The sequence below is a fragment of the Siphateles boraxobius genome, unplaced genomic scaffold, assembly GCF_051911475.1.
Source record: "Siphateles boraxobius isolate OS27281-9 unplaced genomic scaffold, OSU_SipBor_1 22, whole genome shotgun sequence".
Taxonomy (NCBI): domain Eukaryota; kingdom Metazoa; phylum Chordata; class Actinopteri; order Cypriniformes; family Leuciscidae; genus Siphateles; species Siphateles boraxobius.
Window position 1 is genome coordinate 14,715,728 of NW_027508833.1, and position 17,398 is coordinate 14,733,125.

General features: G+C 48.0%; 1 protein-coding gene across 1 annotated transcript in view; it reads left to right on the top strand.

Annotated features, from left to right (window-relative positions):
• LOC143746698 (kelch-like protein 29) overlaps positions 1-17,398 on the top strand; it is a 444,346-nt gene that overhangs the window by 124,286 nt on the left and 302,662 nt on the right. The window lies entirely within an intron of this gene.

Sequence of the window (17,398 nt, forward strand, 5' to 3'; positions counted from 1 at the left end):
CCCTGTTCTATGGTCTTATTAATTTCAACAGGGAATTTTTCTGGGCATGATCGTATAAGGTGACCCTCCATTCCAGATCCAAAACATTTAATTTTCTCAGATGTTACATAACCTACATTTAATTCTTCATTGTAGTTCTCTTACGAGAGTTCCTCTCGTACTGCGTAATATCTTACGCTATGGGGAAAACCTCTTTTCCACAAGATAATGGTGCCAAAAATTATCCTTAATTTTGAAATAATGTAAAACGCGTTGTGGCAGCATGCAGACATAGGCAAGGCGGCTTGCGTGCCTATTGGCTGACCTGTGGCAACAGCAGCAGCCTATCGAGAGAGGCCATGTGTGACACCATATCCAGTGGGGGCGCTTCGCGCCACTACGTCACGTCCCGCCGAAATAGGCGTGGCTTTGACCTATAAATATAGCTTGACAGGCTGATACAAACTGATTTTCATCTCTTCAGCGAAGTCCACGCATCGCTGGATCCAGAGTGAGAAGCCACGCCGTTGAGAACAAGCCTTCTGCGGGACGAGCCTTGAACCTGAAGTCGCTGGCCTTCACCTCGCCGCCTTCAGTCGCCGTTCCTGCTACGCTTTCCGGCGTCTATATCATTTTACTCTGCTGAGAGTGTGTGTTCGCCGTTGCGACTCAGATTCTCCCTCTCTAAAAGAGCTAGCGTCTTTTTTAAGATGCCTAACAATTCCTGTGGCTCGTGCCGAGCCGCACTCAGCGAGGGGGACCGCCATGTCATCGTTTCCTGCCTGGGTGAGGATCAGGCGGCTCTCGCGCTCGCTGACGGCGGATGCCCTCATTGCGAGCTGATACCCATGGTGACTCTGAGGACTTGCCTGGCATCCTTCTCAGAGCCTGCACTTCTGCCCGCTGTAGTGCCGCGCTGCAAGAAGTGCCCTGCTCAGCGCGCTCCTGATCCTTCTCCTGCCCGCCAAAGCTTGCTGATTCGCCCGCCAGCTTCGCCAACATCGCTCGTGTCGCTCACCGACGGACAACGTCCTCCGTCGCTTCCGCCATTGATATTGACGAGACAGCCGAGGCCTGCTGCTCTATCCTGGGATCGGACAGTGAGGACTGGGTGAGCTCTGTGGACCTCCCCCCCTCTGCCCGCGAGCCTTCAGGGAAAAGGGCTGGCACCGAGTCAGAGCTGATGCATCTGCTCTCACAGGCCGACAACGACCTAGGCCTCGAGTGGGAGGTGCCCACGCAGCCTGTACGCAACCGGCTGGACGGATGCTTCCTGCAAAGGGCCGCGCCACGTCACAGTCTAGGCCCGCGCTTTTTCTTCTTGAGCTTCACGAAGAAGTCACGAAATCCTGGAACGCCCCCTTCTCGGCCAGATTGCGTACCTCTGTCTCTGCAGCATTCTCCGTGGTGGACGGTGCTAAAGACAGAGGATATCTTTCTCTTCCTCCAGTGGAAGCAGCTGTAGCAGCTCATCTTTGCCCGCCCTCTGCTGGATGGCGCTCTCAGACGGTGCTACCCTCTAAAGCCTGCTGTGCGACTTCCACCATGCACAGTCGCGCTTACACCGCCGCTGGGCAGGCCGTATCAGCACTGCACGCTATAGCTATTCTGCAGATCTTCCAGGCCGACCTTCTTCGCAAAATGGACGAGGAAGGACCGGAAGCTATCAGCGTGCCGGATTTAAGGAGCGCTACAGAGCTGGCTCTTCGCGCCGCGAAATCCGCTGCACAAGCCATTGGGCGAAACGTGGCTTGTCTCACCGTGGCTGAGAGACATCTTTGGCTGAAGTTGTCGGAGATGACGGACTCTGAGCGCTCTGTGTTCCTCGACGCGCCCCTCTCTCCAGCTGGCCTCTTCGGATCTGCCGTCAAGGATTTCGCGGACAGATTCGTCGAGGTTCAGAAAACGTCACAGGCAATGAAGCACTTCTTGCCGAAGCCCTCTAGTTCTGCAGCAGGTCACTCAAAACAGCCGTCTGCTCGGAGCTCCCAGCCAAAGCCCACCGCCGCCGCTCCTCAGCGCCGCCAGGCCCGAGACCAGAGACCACGCTCTCACTCTGTTGGCTGCCGCCCCCCTCCACGCGGGCCCCGGCCAAGGATTGAGATAAAGCTCGAACTCTCAAAAACTTCCTAGCCCCCCTAGGAAAACGACGGTGTTCATAACCCGCTGCGGCCGGTTTTTCACCAAAACTTCTCGCTCGTTCAGTTCCAAACAATGTGATACCACAACCCGCTTGCCAGCACACAAACGCCGTTTTTATGGCAACCCAGATAAATCTCAAAAATAATGTATTTTCTGGTATTCCGGCCACGGCCGACAGTGTTAGAGTGTTATAAAAATGCCCACTGCTCAGTGCTCCTTCCAACACACAAACACAGCCCGCTACAGTACAGGGCTCGCACAAATGAAATCGACTCATGTCGATTGTGCATTAACCCTCTGAGGTCGACTATCGCGCGGGCGATCATTTTTGATTCAGTGCAAAAGAAACTCAAAATACTCTATTGATTTCGATCTTACATATTAAGTGTTGTACATCATTAGATCCTGATAAGTTTCTATTTTTTTGTGGATACTCACAATAAAAACAAAGTGTTGTGCTTTTCGCCAAATAAAGAAAAACAAACATGGTGCGCGTTCTGCCTTCTCTCTGTCAGTTAAGTCCATTCTGAAACGCGTCCGAAAATTAACTGTAATTCCGCGAATACTTGTCATACAGGCAGGCGCGCACTGTTGTTTACTACAGTTATACAGCGCGTGTCTGTGCCGTTAATTCACTCTCGCACCTACATTAGTAAAAGTTATGTTTACATGAACACATCCAAACTTTATTGCTATAGCCTACTAAGATGAGTAAAAATAGACTGAAATATGTTGAAATAAAATGTCAGTATAATGTCATGTATAAGCAACAAACTGCAAATTCACATGTATATGCTAATATGTCATACACAATATGTTACAGACTAAATAAGAATGTTTAGACAAGATTTTGTGATTAGTTTTGGATAGATTATAGAGTTTTGACTGTAAAAAAAAGACTACGGTCACATTAAATAGGTACGCTTTTGTTCACCAATTTCTGCTCATAGTTAAATATACTATAGTATGATGTTTTGTCAAAAATAAAGTAGGTATATTGAATGATCAACTAAGATGTTATTAAAGTGTTCGTTCCAATATTCAAACTAGTGAATCCTTACCTTTTTTAATATGTATGATAAAATCTATATTTTTTACAAAGAAATACACTTGAAATATTGTTAAAATTGTAATTGTTGTTGTAATTGTAACCTATTTGTAATTGGTTACAATTTCTAATTGTAAAATATTCATATATAGATAATTTCTTTTGTCCTTGCATTCTTTGGGATCCTGTGACACACCTGTGTGAAAGGGCTAATTAATATGCAGCTCATTATGTATGTGGCACATTATCCTGCCTTTGTGTTCTCAGGTGTGAACACGCCTCCACGCATATTGCCTTTCCAAACAAAAGTTGTCTTATAAAATTTAAATCAATGTATTGTTTTGTGTAAATGATTAGGCAGGATGATTTTCAGATCATTTTGTAGCAAAAATTCTTGGCAACAACACTCATTAGTCAAAAGTCTTGTGGACTCATATTTAGTATGTGTTTTGGGGACTTATTTCAGACACGTTAAGTTTTAGTTTTTTTCAATAACCACACATAAACATTATTCTCTAAAAAATACAAACATGTACATACATGTTGCTCACATATTATGGTAGCCCCGTTTGTGCTATATAGAGTGAATTTACACCTTTGGCATTAACATGTTTATAAATAACTGAAAAAAGCACAAATGTCAGAGCATGTCAGAACATCTCAAGGACCCCAAAAACCCCTTAGACCTCAGAGGGATAAACGTAGTGAATGTGCCCACGATACAGTGCCCACAAACACTACACGATACATGTCCCATGGTTTCTGTAAAAACGAAACCAACACACATTCAGTCAGCTAAGGCCGACGGTGTTCTCAGTGCAGTGAGTGTGCCCGATGTCCCCGCCCACATTCCCTCACAGACATGTTAAACCCCACGGGGTTTACCCCGCTTGCTCCACTATCGGTCATAGAGAAGCTGAGCCCCGCCTCGAACATTGCAAACGCAGTGTTTACGTTTCAGCACACCGGAGCTCTTCGGTCGCTACTACGGTGCGGCCATAGCCCAGATCTCATTCTACCTCTAACTATTCATGCAAATGTGTGGAAAAAAGCTTCCCGGGGTGTCAGAATGGGTGCTGAACACTATAAAAAGAGGCTATTCGCTGCAGTTCGCTCAACGTTCCCGCCGTTACACGGCACGTGTCGAAACAACGGTAAAAAATGAGGTAGCTCATCTACTTCGAGCCGAAATAGCGAAACTACTGAGCAAAGGGGCCATAGAACCTTTATCTCAGGCTCAGAGCGAAGGGATCGAAGCAGATATTTTCTGGTACCGAAAAAAACGGGGGTCTCAGACCCATTCTAGATCTGCGGCAACTGAACAGAGTGCTTGTGAAGCGCCAGTTCAGAATGCTTACAACCAGGAAAATCCTCGCGCAAGTTCGCCAGGAGGAATGGTTTATGTCAATAGATCTGAAAGATGCCTATTTCCAAATACAAATAGCGTCACGTCACAGGCGTTTCTTGAGATTCGCCTTCGAGGGCCAGGCATATCAATACACAGTCCTGCCGTTCGGCCTGTCCCTGGCACCCCGTACATTTATGATGTGCATGGACGCGGCTCTCGCACCCCTGAGACTTCGGGGCATGCGAGTTTTGAACTACTTGGACGATTGACTGATTCTAGCTTGATCACGCTCAGAGCTCATAGAACAAAGGACCATATTACTCGAGCATCTCGAGAACCTGGGTCTAACAGTAAATTGGGCGAAAAGTTCGCTGTCTCCCAGTCAGAAAATTTCTTTTCTGGGCACAGTACTGGACTCGCTGTCTATGACAGCGCGCCTGTCGCCGGAGCGCGGACTGAACGTTCAGCGTGCCACGAAATCCTTCCGCTGCGGCACTATAGTCCCACTCAAAATGTTTTAGAAAATGCTGGGTCTTATTGCCTCAGCATCTTCGGTACTCCAGCTGGGTCTGCTTCGCATGCGCCCACTGCAGTCACGGCTGAAAGCGTGTGTTCCACCTCGGGCATGGGCCTCCGGTCTGTTTCGCCTCAAGGTCGATCTGAAATGTGTCTCAGCTCTGGAACCCTGGAAGGCGATCGACTGGTATCAGTCAGGCGTGAGTCTGGGGACTTCCTCGAGTGTGAAGGTGGTGTCCACGGACGCCTCCACCTTGGGATGGGGAGCACTGCTCGAGGGCAGACCGTTCTTTGGCCAGTGGTCAGAACAGGAAAAGCTTCTACACCTAAACTGTGAAGCTAAACCTACACCTAAAATGATGGCAGTCGACAACGCGCTGAGGCGTTTTTGTCCCCGAATAAAAGGTCAACACGTCCTGGTCCAATCGGACAACATGTCAGTGGTGGCCTATATAAATCACCAGGGTGGCGTGAGGTCCCTAAACCTTTACAGGCTGACGGAACGTCTCCTGGTCTGGGCTCAGCACAACCTGCTTTCGTTGAAAGCAGCACATGTGCCTGGACACCTGAATATGGGACCAGACAGACTGTCCAGAAACAATGTTCCAGCAGGAGAATGGTCGCTGCACCCGCTGACGATCAGACTGCTGTGGGAGACATTCGGCAGAGCGCAGATGGACCTGTTCGCGTCCCAGGAAAACGCTCACTGTCCAAAGTTTTTCTCCAAAAGCAGGGATGCGCTGGCCCATGTCTGGCCCCGTTGCCCCCTTTATGCTTTTCCCCCCGTCTCGCTCCTGCCTCAGGTGTTGGAACGCATCAGGGAAAACGGATGCTCAGTGCTGCTTGTGGCTCCGCTCTGGACGAACCAGGCTTGGTTCCCAGTCCTGATGCAGCTGACCAGCACTGCCCCATGGCAGTGGCTCATGGCAAATGCCTCATGGCATTTCCTTCCTTCAAGAGCTACTGGATAAGGGCAGAACCCCATCCACGCTCAAAGTTTATGTGGCGGCCATAGCAGCGTTTACTAAACCAGAATCTGGCCAGTCACTGGGGAGGAACCATCTGGTCGTACGTTTCCTCAAAGGAGCTAGGAGGCTGAACCCTCCCAGACCTCCTTCATTCCCCGTGTGGGACCTTTCTACGGTTTTGGAAGCCATGAAAGGTGCCCCATTCGAGCCAATCCATTTGTCAGACATGAAACATTTGTCTTTCAAAACAGTGTTTCTTGTGGCTCTCGCTTCGGTGAAGCGCATTGGGGATTTACAAGCGCCTGTGGGATCCTGTAGGATGCTTTTTATGGGGAATGATGCTTACAGCCTCTCTTCTCCGACTCTCTGTGAGTCTATGGTGATTATGCATTATATGAGCCCCAGGTTACTGCCCTTGGGACTTTGGTGTCGGATCCCAGTACGCACAGCGTTTTACACTGTGTTCCCCATAGCGTAAGATATTATGCAGTACGAGAGGAACTCTCGTAAGAGAACGTACTCGGTTACTAACGTTACCTCGGTTCTCTCTAGAGAGGGAACGAGTACTGCGTATCTTGCCGTGCTTACAACATGCTCTGGTTCGCTTCGGCAACGAAAACCAGTTTGTATCAGCCTGTCAAGCTATATTTATAGGTCAAGGCCACGCCTATTTCGGCGGGACATGATGTAGTTGTGCGAAGCGCACCCATTGGATATGGCGTCACGCAGGGCCTCTCTCGAGAACCGAGGTTACTTTAGTAACTGAGTATGTTTTTAAGAATCATAAAAATTGTCTTCTAAAAGGAACAACATGTTTTAAATGCAGATATTTACAGCCAAGGCCAATTGTTTTAATCAGAGACATTAGCTGTTCATGTCTCGAAAGTTCCATCTCTAACATTTCGTTAATAATGAACTTACGACAAAATTATATTTTTGCCGGATTTACGAGCGGCACCACTTGAACCAAGATATCTTTGATTGTTACACCTTGTTCAACAATTGTTGCAACTTTATCAAAGCTATCTACAAAAATCACAACTCCATTGTTCATCCTATGATGCTATCATATCCAACAATCCCCCCAATAATCCAGTACCTGGCCTGTAGACCCGTTCGCAATTTGGTGTTGGGGGAATTACTCACTTGAACTGAGTAAGTGGGTCCCTAGACATGAAAAATCACAGAGGTGCTCATCCGCCATAGTGCCACGAATTACGTAATGGTCAAATCAAATATGGCCGCCATCAGATGATGATGAAAATCCAACTTCTTTGTTTCTGAATGTATATACACATGAAATACCTCTATTTAGACTTGTTATGGTATTTGGGATTAATTTCTGACATTATTATGGCCATATTGGCTGACTTTTTACCTTAAAAGGTCATGGTCAAGGTCCTCTTCCTACTTCTTATCCACAACTTGGCCATTATTAGGAATAAAAAATGCAATAAGTCTAAGTCTACTAAATGTGACATTTAACATTCATTGCTAATATTGTTTTTAATATTAAGGATCATCTTGTCATTGAAATGTCAGATGTCACTTTTCAATAACTCGATTAAGATTTCTTTTTTTAATAGTCACTTTTTATTGTATTTTTTTATTTTTTATTGTAAACGACAGTTACCATGGTGAATACACAATACTAACAAGAACTGTTAATGGAACAGCTCCTGAATGAAAATCATACCTGCATGCAAATCCTTCTCAGCTAACATGTGATTTATTGGTATTTTACTTTTATTTCGTGACTTACTAATTTACATTGTAAAGACGTTGCATGCTCATAGTTTCTTCTGCACTTTATACAGTGAAGCGATACACAGCGCGCGCCGCGACATTTTCGTGTGCAATTGAAGAGTGCACGCTACGAGCACAGAATAACGGGACAGGACAGTAAAGTCCGTTATTCTGAGGTGAAAGTCTTTTTATTTCAGCGTACACTTACGTCACTGCCTGGTATGTCATATTGTGCTGGGTTTTCTGAAGTAGTCGGGATTCGCCTCTCATAACATAATTATGCTCTAAACACATTTTAGATTTTCTTTTGTAATCGCGGCTTTGAACGATTACGTAATCGTGGCATCCGTAATCGTAATCGCGATTAGAAATTCGATTAATTGTGCAGCCCTACATAGAATCCTCTATAGTAGCCATGTGTAGGTTCCAGTTAGAGTCCTGCACTCCCGCGGGACTACCACAGGACCCGCGTGACCCAGCGCAACCGAGTGCGGCACGGGACAATATTTGATGGGTGAATGCGGGTGCGGGCGGATATTATTGTGTGATATTATTGTGTGCGGGTTGCGGGAAAATAAAATTATTTGCAGGAAATATAAAACAAAATAAAATAACTAGAAACAAATATACCGTTATTTATCTAATGCACAAGCAACAAGGATAACTAAAATAAAAACGATTTACAGGCACAAGGTCGGAAGCTAACTCTTGCGTGTTTCATAGGCGCAGAACAGCCAAGCCTACCACACAGAGGCAAAATGTCTGCACCGCATGACTCAGGTGGATCGTTTAGTGCTACAGATATTAGTTCGTTATTAAAGAAAGGAACATGCAAAACGTCCCGGGTTACGTATGTAACCCTAGTTCCCCGAAGGGACGGACGCTGCGTGTAATCGCAGTGGGAACGCCCCCCAGCGTAGCGCGTCTGAAGCATGAATGAAATCAGTCAATGGAGCGTCACAGCGGGTGACGTCACCGACCAGGAAGCTATAAATATCCCCTGAATACACAAGCCACCAGCTTCTAATGTTACTGAAGCAAGCGATCCAAGGGGATGCCGAGAGTACGGCAGGACACGCAGCGTCCGTCCCTTCGGGGAACTAGGGTTACATACGTAACCCGGGACGTTCCCCTTCAGGGACTACCGCTGCGTGTAATCGCAGTGGGAACGCAATACCCACATCCCCATACGACCAAATCCCCGTCGTGTGTCATAAGGAGACACAAGCCGACGAGAGAACCTGAGCCCCGGGAGTGGAGCTAAGGTCAAGGGAATAAAATCTGACGAAAGTGTGCGGTGAGGACCAGCCGCATCACAAACGTCCTGAAGAGAAGCTCCTGAAAGAAGAGCTGTAGAAGCAGCCATACTCCGGGTGGAATGAGCCCTTACAGCCAAAGGTGAAGGCTGATGGGCCGAACCGTAAGCAAGCGAGATGGCCTCGACCACCCACTTGCTCATCCTTTGCTTAGATGCTGGACACCCCTTCTTAGGTGACCCAAAACAGACAAACAATTGTTCTGATTTCCTCCACAGGGCAGCTCTGTGGACGTACGCATCTAAAGCCCTAACAGGACACAGCAAATTAAGTTTCTCCTGGTCTGACGTCAAAAAAGGCGGAGGACAGAAAGCCTGCAGAACTATAGGTCTAACCGAAGTGGTTGGTACCTTAGGAACATACCCTGGTCTCGGACAGAGAAAAGCTTTTACCATACCAGGAGCAAATTCCAGGCACGAGGGAGCCACCGAAAGTGCTTGAATATCTCCAATTCTTTTTAGAGACGAGATAACAAGAAGAAGGATAGTCTTTAGTGTAAGGAACTTTTCCGAAACTTCCTCGATGGGCTCGAAAGGAGCTAGGGAGAGACCTTCCAAGACGATGGCCAGATCCCAAGCTGGTACCCTCGTGCGGACTGCAGGCCTCAGCCTCAAGGCGCCACGAAGGAAGCGAGATACAAGTGGGTGTCTCCCGAGAGAACCTCCACTCGAAGGGTCGTGGTAAGCAGCTAAGGCCGCCACATACACCTTCAGTGTGGAGTGAGATAACCCTGTGGAGAGCCGGTCCTGCAGGAAATCCAGCACTTTACCAACCGGGCAGTTAACTGGGTCCTGCTGGCGCTCTTCACACCAAGAGGTGAAAAGTTTCCACCTCGCGGCATATAACTTCCTTGTGGCGGGAGCTCTGGATTGGAGGATGGTCTCAACGACCTCAGTCGAGAGACCAGAATCTATGAGCTGGGCCCCCTCAGAGGCCAAGCCCACAGCCTCCATAGTTCTGGGCGGGGGTGAAAGATCGACCCACTCGCCTGAGAGAGTAGATCTCTCCTGAGCGGTATCTCTAGGGGAGAGCCGTCGAGGAGAGACACTAGGTCCGCAAACCATACTCGGGCCGGCCAGAACGGGGCTATTAGCAGAAGACTGAGCCCGTCCCGGCGAACCCTCTCCAGAACTCCCGGGAGCAGAGCGATCGGGGGAAAAGCGTACAGACGTGACCTCGGCCACGGATGTACCATCGCGTCCAACCCCAGTGGGGCTGGCAGGCTGAGAGAGAACCACAGTGGACAATGTGATGTCTCTCTGGAAGCAAATAGATCTACCTCGGCACGACCGAAATGTTCCCATAGGAGCTCCACCACCTCGGGGTGAAGACTCCATTCCCCGGGCCTCGGCCCCTGCCTCGACAGGATGTCTGCCCCCTGATTTAAGTACCCTGGGAGATAAATAGCTCTCAAAGAAAGAATTCTCCCCTGGGACCATAGGAGAATCTGACGTGCCAGTTTGTAAAGTGGGCGAGAACGCAGACCCCCCTGATGGTTGATATAAGAGACCACCGATGTGTTGTCTGTTCGAACAAGAACATGGTGGCCCCTTAGGTCTGGGAGGAAGTGTTTCAGAGCCTGAAACACTGCCAACATCTCTAGACAATTTATGTGCCATAGACGGTGATGGTCCCCCCACAGACCCCGAGCTGGGCGACCACTCATGATCGCCCCCCACCCCGTGAGAGAGGCATCTGTCGTTAGCATAACGCGACGACAAGGAGCTCCCAACACCGGGCCTTGGGACAGAAACCGAGGATCTTTCCACATAACCAGGGCGCGAAGACATCGTCGCAAACTCATGATCATGCGAAACGGATTTCCCCTCGGGGAGAATCCCCTGGTTCTGAGCCACCACTGTAACGGTCTCATGTGCAGGAGGCCAAAAGGTATCACGTTGGACGCAGCTGCCAAGAGACCTAACAGTCTCTGGAACTGTTTTACAGTGGACGACTGGCCTAGCTTGACCTGATCTACTGCGGCGAGAATCGAAGCAACACGAGCAGGTGACAACTGTGCCTGCATCGTCGTCGAATCCCACACTACACCGAGAAAAGTGGTTCTCTGTAATGGAGAAAGAACACTCTTCTTGGCGTTGAGCCTCAACCCCAACCTCTTGATGTGAGCAAGAACGACATCTCGGTGCCGAACCGCCTGCTGTTCTGATTGAGCTAGAATTAACCAATCGTCTATATAGTTCAGAATACGAATGCCCTGCAGCCTCAGCGGGGCTATAGCTGCATCCATACACTTCGTGAACGTGCGGGGTGACAGTGCTAGGCCAAACGGAAGAACCCTATATTGGTACGCTTCGCCCCCGAAAGCGAACCTCAGGAACTTCCTGTGTTGAGGGAGGATGGATACATGGAAGTAGGCGTCCTTTAGGTCTATCGTGACAAACCAGTCCTCGGATCTGATTTGTGACACGATCTGTTTGAGAGTGAGCATCTTGAATTTGAGCTTCCCTACAGTGCGATTTAAGAGACGCAGATCTAGAATGGGACGCAGCCCTCCATCTTTTTTCGGAACGATGAAGTACCGGCTGTAGTATCCTAACTCCCTGCTGGGCGGAGGAACCCGTTCTATAGCCCCTTTGTGCAGCAGAGTTTCTACCTCCTGTTCTAATACCAGAGCCTGCTCGGGGCCCACCACCGTGGGCAGAACCCCTCTGAACCGAGGTGGACGCGTTCTGAACTGAATAGCGTACCCGTTCTTTATAATATTCAGGACCCACTGAGAAACATTGGGAAGCATTTCCCATTCCGCCAGGAACTCTACTAAGGGAACCAGCCTCTCGAGGCTGGCCTCTGGATGAACATCCCGAGTGACAGACACAGCGCCCTGTAACATACTGGCAGGAAACAGCTGGTCTGAGCACTCCACAACCCTCCTCGGAGAGGGCGAGCGTCCCTCGGGAAATCGCTCGCCGAGTCTCTCTACGCCCTGTATAGGCAGGGTTAGTAGAACAGACCCCTGAGGGCATCGAGAAAGACAGGGCGCCGTGCTTTTGAGCGGCGAACTCAAGTCTTTCCCGATGGGGACCACCCTCAGAGTCCTGACGTTCAGCCCGTCAGGACTTTTTCGACGCGGCCTTCCTGGCGACAATGACTGACCTCAGATCAGTCCTGCCCCGAGAAGGCCGCGCCGGAGAGCGCCCCGCCTCGTCCCTCCAGTTTGTCTGCGGGGGGGCACGAGACGCGACACTCCGCTTCTGCTGTGCTCTTTTAGAAGACGAACTCGACGGCTGGGACTGCCCTCGCTCAGCAGCCCCAGTGACGCGCACTTTGAGAGGGATAAACTTATGAAAAGCAGCCGCCTGTTTTTTCTCTTCCTGGAACCTCTCAGTGACAGAGTGAAGAGCGTCACCGAAGAGGCCCGCAGGCGAAACAGGAGCATTTAATAGGAGAGATTTATCTTTTTCTTTCATAGAGGTTTGACTCAACCATAAATGCCTTTCTGTGGCCACCATGGCTGCCATAGACCGGCCAACAGATTTAGCTGTTTCCCTGGTGGCCCGGAGAGTGAGATCAGCTGTCAGCCTGAGCTCATTGATCATATCTGCCGAAATTTCTCCCCCCTCACACACATCTTTGAGCAGGTCAGCCTGATAAGCCTGCATAATGGCCATTGTATGCAAACATGCAGCCGCCTGCCCAGCCGCCGAGTAAGCCTTCCCCACCAGCACAGAAGTATTTTTCAGTGGTCTAGAAGGAAGAGCCGGTGCTTTAAGCGAAGATGCCGAGGCAGGAGAGAGATAGCTCGCGAGCGTCTCCTCCGCCTTCGGCATCGTCACATATCCAGCAGACTTTGCACCAAAAATATTACCATAAGCATTGGATTGATTGGTATATATTCTGCTCGAAACCGGTCTAACCCAGGTCTTTGAAACCTCAGCATGAAGGTCTGGGAAGAACGGTAAGCACCGGCGAGAAGGCTGAGGACGTGCAGAGAGAAATCTATCATCTAGTTTGCTTTTATTTCTAGATTCTTGTTTATCAGTTGGCCATTCAATACTGAGTTTTTCAACAGCCCGAGATAACACATCCATTAAACCTTCTTCAGCAGTATAATGAAGTGAGCTAGTTTCCTCTGATGCCAAACTTTCGACATCCAGATCCTCAGAACTGGATAATCTAAGTTCCACATCATCGCGTGCCTCCACCCGGGCAGAAGTAACCGCCGCAGCGCGTGCTTCCAGAGCCGGGTGAGAGGCACTGGATCCCGCCGGAGAAAGCTGAGATAGGGCGGGGCCCGTCTCAGCGTCGCCGGTGAGATCCATCTGCGAACCCCAAGTCAAGCGCCGCCGCTCTGCCTCAACAGAAGCGGGACCCGAGCCCTGGGGAGCTCGCAACAAACCAATCTCCTCAAAGAGCGATCGCCGCGAGCGCAGAGTTCTCAAAGGAAAACGCTCGCAATGCTCACAATCGACTCCCTCGAGAGCCGACTGGGCATGCTGAACTCCCAAACAAGCTACACATAACTCGTGAGAATCCCTACCCGTGATGTAACGTGTACAGGGGGGAACACACTTTCTATACTGCTCGCTCATTTTGGTTTTTATATATATATATATATATATATAGTGAAAACTCCTGACAAAATCAGACAAACACAATCGAAAGATATCAGACACACACAGAGCGCTGCTGAAGTAACAGAAGCTGGTGGCTTGTGTATTCAGGGGATATTTATAGCTTCCTGGTCGGTGACGTCACCCGCTGTGACGCTCCATTGACTGATTTCATTCATGCTTCAGACGCGCTACGCTGGGGGGCGTTCCCACTGCGATTACACGCAGCGGTAGTCCCTGAAGGGGAACTACAAAAGCAAACAAAGGAAAATCTGAGATTTGGAAATGTTTTTCATTAGTATGCGACAGCGATGGAAAGCACCTTCCTTTTGCGAGCTGTGACAAATGCAGCAAAATACTCACATACAGCGGGCACAAGTCTGGAACTTCAGGTCTGAAGCGTCATGTGTGCACCGTTTTGAAAGTCCAAACTTCCCTGACGTTTACGGCAAGTCAGTCGAAAGTGTCAAGAAATCCATTATTATTATATAATGTATTAGGCTATACTATAAGTATTATGGTACATTTTTATGTATTTACATTTCTTACTTTTTTTTACTGTATTTCTATGTTCGAAGTTCATGTTCATCCATTGAATTAAACGCAAATAAAACGAAACATTTGTTTATTTTCCGTTTATTTTTTTAAAATGTATATTCAACAAGGGAGCAAGTGAAAAAATAACAGAGTAGCAGGCAGAATATGCAATGTATTTAAAAAAAAAAACTACTTATACGTTTACCCGCGGGATTTTGCGGGTGGGAGCGGGACAAAACTTGATTGTTGCGGGCGGGAGCGGGAGACAATAACATATATTTTTACGGGAGCGGGCGGGAGCGGGAAAAATCCGTCCCGCGCAGGTCTCTAGTTCCAGTTTCCTTCTCTTTCGGAGACTACAGCATTTTTGATGATGGCCACCAATTCCAGCCAAACTCCAAAGAATTGGCAAAGCTCTGACTTTGCTTCACACTCCTTCTCAAACTCCAGAAAGTCTTGGATCAACTTCTGCACTTGTTCAATCAAGGCTTCAAACTGCTCTGGGCAACGTTGATTTGTAGAAAGTGTAGTGTGCAGTGCCTCTACCTGTGCTAGCACTGGATATTCTGGTTTTTCCTTGTGTTGCCAGAACATCTCCTACTGGAGCGACCTGATCACTTCCTCCACAATCAGCATCCCAGTGAGAGCACGGGCATAATGACTCCCATTTAACACTGACTCTATCACGCCAGGTCCAAACACTTCACACTTCACCAATGCATCATCCAGGCAAGAACCTCGAAGCAGTTTTCCTGAGTAGAACACGGGTCCAATGGAAAGGGCCCATGCAGAGGAACAGATCCTTGAACTGTTCTGTCTCATGCAGGTAAATATCTAGAGCCAAGGCAAAGACACTTTCATCACACCAAATCGCCATTGACGCCTCATTCAGTTGTCTGCGAACACTCTGGAAGTTGGTGAGGCAATGTCTGACGGTGGAACGCTCAGTACTGGGTTTTGGTATGACAGGGAGGAAGCCAAAACGCATCATCGACACCACAGCAGATGAGACAAGTGTGTGCACAGCTGCCCATATCAGAGGGTCTCCTGCTGATGCACCGCAGCGGATCAGACTGATCAAAAATTCATGCTTTCCAGATACACTTTTGGCAGTTGCAACGTCAAGTAATGTTGCTTGCTTGTTTTCAGGATGCAGCAGCATGTCTGGTGGCAGGACAGGTCGAACCACTGGCTTGGCATGGTGAGGTACCTCTTGGCATGGCAACTTTGTCCGCAGGATTGGATCAGCATGGCTTAATCCTGTGCTTGACACTGGAGGCTTATGAAGGGGTCTGTTCACTTTGGCATCTTGGAACAGTACTAATGCTGCATAGTGTGAACCCTTGGTACCAGAAAGTGATGATTTATCAGCATAATCAGAGTTGTCCATGCCTGCCATAGTATAATCATCCCTTTTAAAAGTAGTTGGTATGGGTGTCTCTCCATGTTCTGAGCATTTCACAGCATAGCTAGCGAGAAGACTGCGGGCAGATCTGATTATCTGGTAGCTTGAACATGAACCAATCCTGTTGAAAGTTGTGAGAAGGGTCTTGCTGCGATCTCTTGCATAAATGGCATGGCCAAGCATAATATGCAACGGTGTTCGCTCTACTCCACTGTGAATGCTATACACAAGTATTTGGAAGAGACAGTGCAGTTGTGTACTCTTGTGATCTCTCACCCATTCCCCCTCGTCTTCTAGTAGAGACTGTTCTCTCAGTAGAGGCTCTTCTCCATGTGTGGGCTGTTGCTTCTGTTGCTGTTCCTCTGGTAGCTGGCTGCCCTTATCCTCCCCTTCTGTGGACTGTCCATTATCCTCTCCCTCTGTGGAATATTGCTGCTGTGATAGCAGTTCTTCTGCTGCTGACTGATTGTCCTCATCCTGCAGAGGCTGGAGAAGCTCCTCTAGGTCTCTAGCACTGCTTCTAAAGAGCTTGTGCTTGGGGACCTTATACAGAGCTGCTAAGAACGTAAGAAGGGGCGCTGGCATAATTGTTGTCTCCCATGATGCTTTCAAGTCAGTACTGTCACAGAAGCTGTCTTGCAGACCAAAATTAACATCTAGGAGCAGTTCTCTTAACTTGGTGCCTGCCTCTCTCATTATGTCCTGATTCTTCAGCTTGGTGCCCAAGTCAGTAGCGTTAATGTCAGATGAGAAAAAAATTCAGATTCATTCATCCTACTGTTGGGAGCAAATGTGACCAATTCTCCGTAGTGATTGAGGATAAGCTGTTTCATATCACGGGTCTGGAAGGTACTTGTAAGCACCTCGCCTTCTTCCAACAGGCTCAATGCAAATTCCACAATATCACTCACAGTGCAACACTCTCCCTTCGCCAAAAGCTTGTCAATATATGAAAGAGCACGAGCAAACAGCACTTGCTTGATGTTGGTATGGCCGGTTTATCTAGTGCTTTGGCTTTGATGCCACGTTCATATTTCCGCATGTAGTTCTGGCGACAGAGATTGTGGCAAAATAAATCAGCTGATATGACTGATTTAATAGAGCTATCTTCATCATCCTTCAGTCGATCTGCAATTCGTGTGAAAACTACATCTTGGTTATGCTTTGCTCCAGCAATGAGTTTCTTCGCACTATCATACTCACAAATTCTGTACTTGTCACGACATTTCCTGTGTTCCATATATCCACATATAACACAGGGTAATGTTCTTGCATCCTTGTCAGAACTTGGAGGTGCACAAGGTGTAACACTTCTCCGTAAGGTTGTCATGAATTTAACACTTGTAGACGTCTCATCTTCTGTCTCAAACACCTTAGATTCTTCAATTCTTTTCTTTTCATTAGATGTCAGTTTGCGAGAATAAGTGTATGACTTGTAGCATTTGTTGGTATTATGGTAAACAAACATGCTATTATCATTATCCTCATCATCATCCCCCATCAGAGTTTTGATACGATTTGTAACCACATCATTACGGATTTTAGCAGCTTGTTTGATTCTCTCACGTCCTATCTTTTCACTTGTTACAGGCAATTTATTATCTTCTTGGCAGATGATGCATAACCTTTGATTAAGATTGTCCTGATCTGCCATTGAAACAACCAAATTCAAGCTTTTAGGGCCAGGTATTTTAGAATGCTCCATGTTGATCAATATGTGCGATGCTCAATAGAGAGACGAAAACTTTAGAAACCTTGCAAATCTTTTATATTTGACTACGTCTGGTAAAATACAAGTCAAACCTTGTCTTCTTTTTTCTGT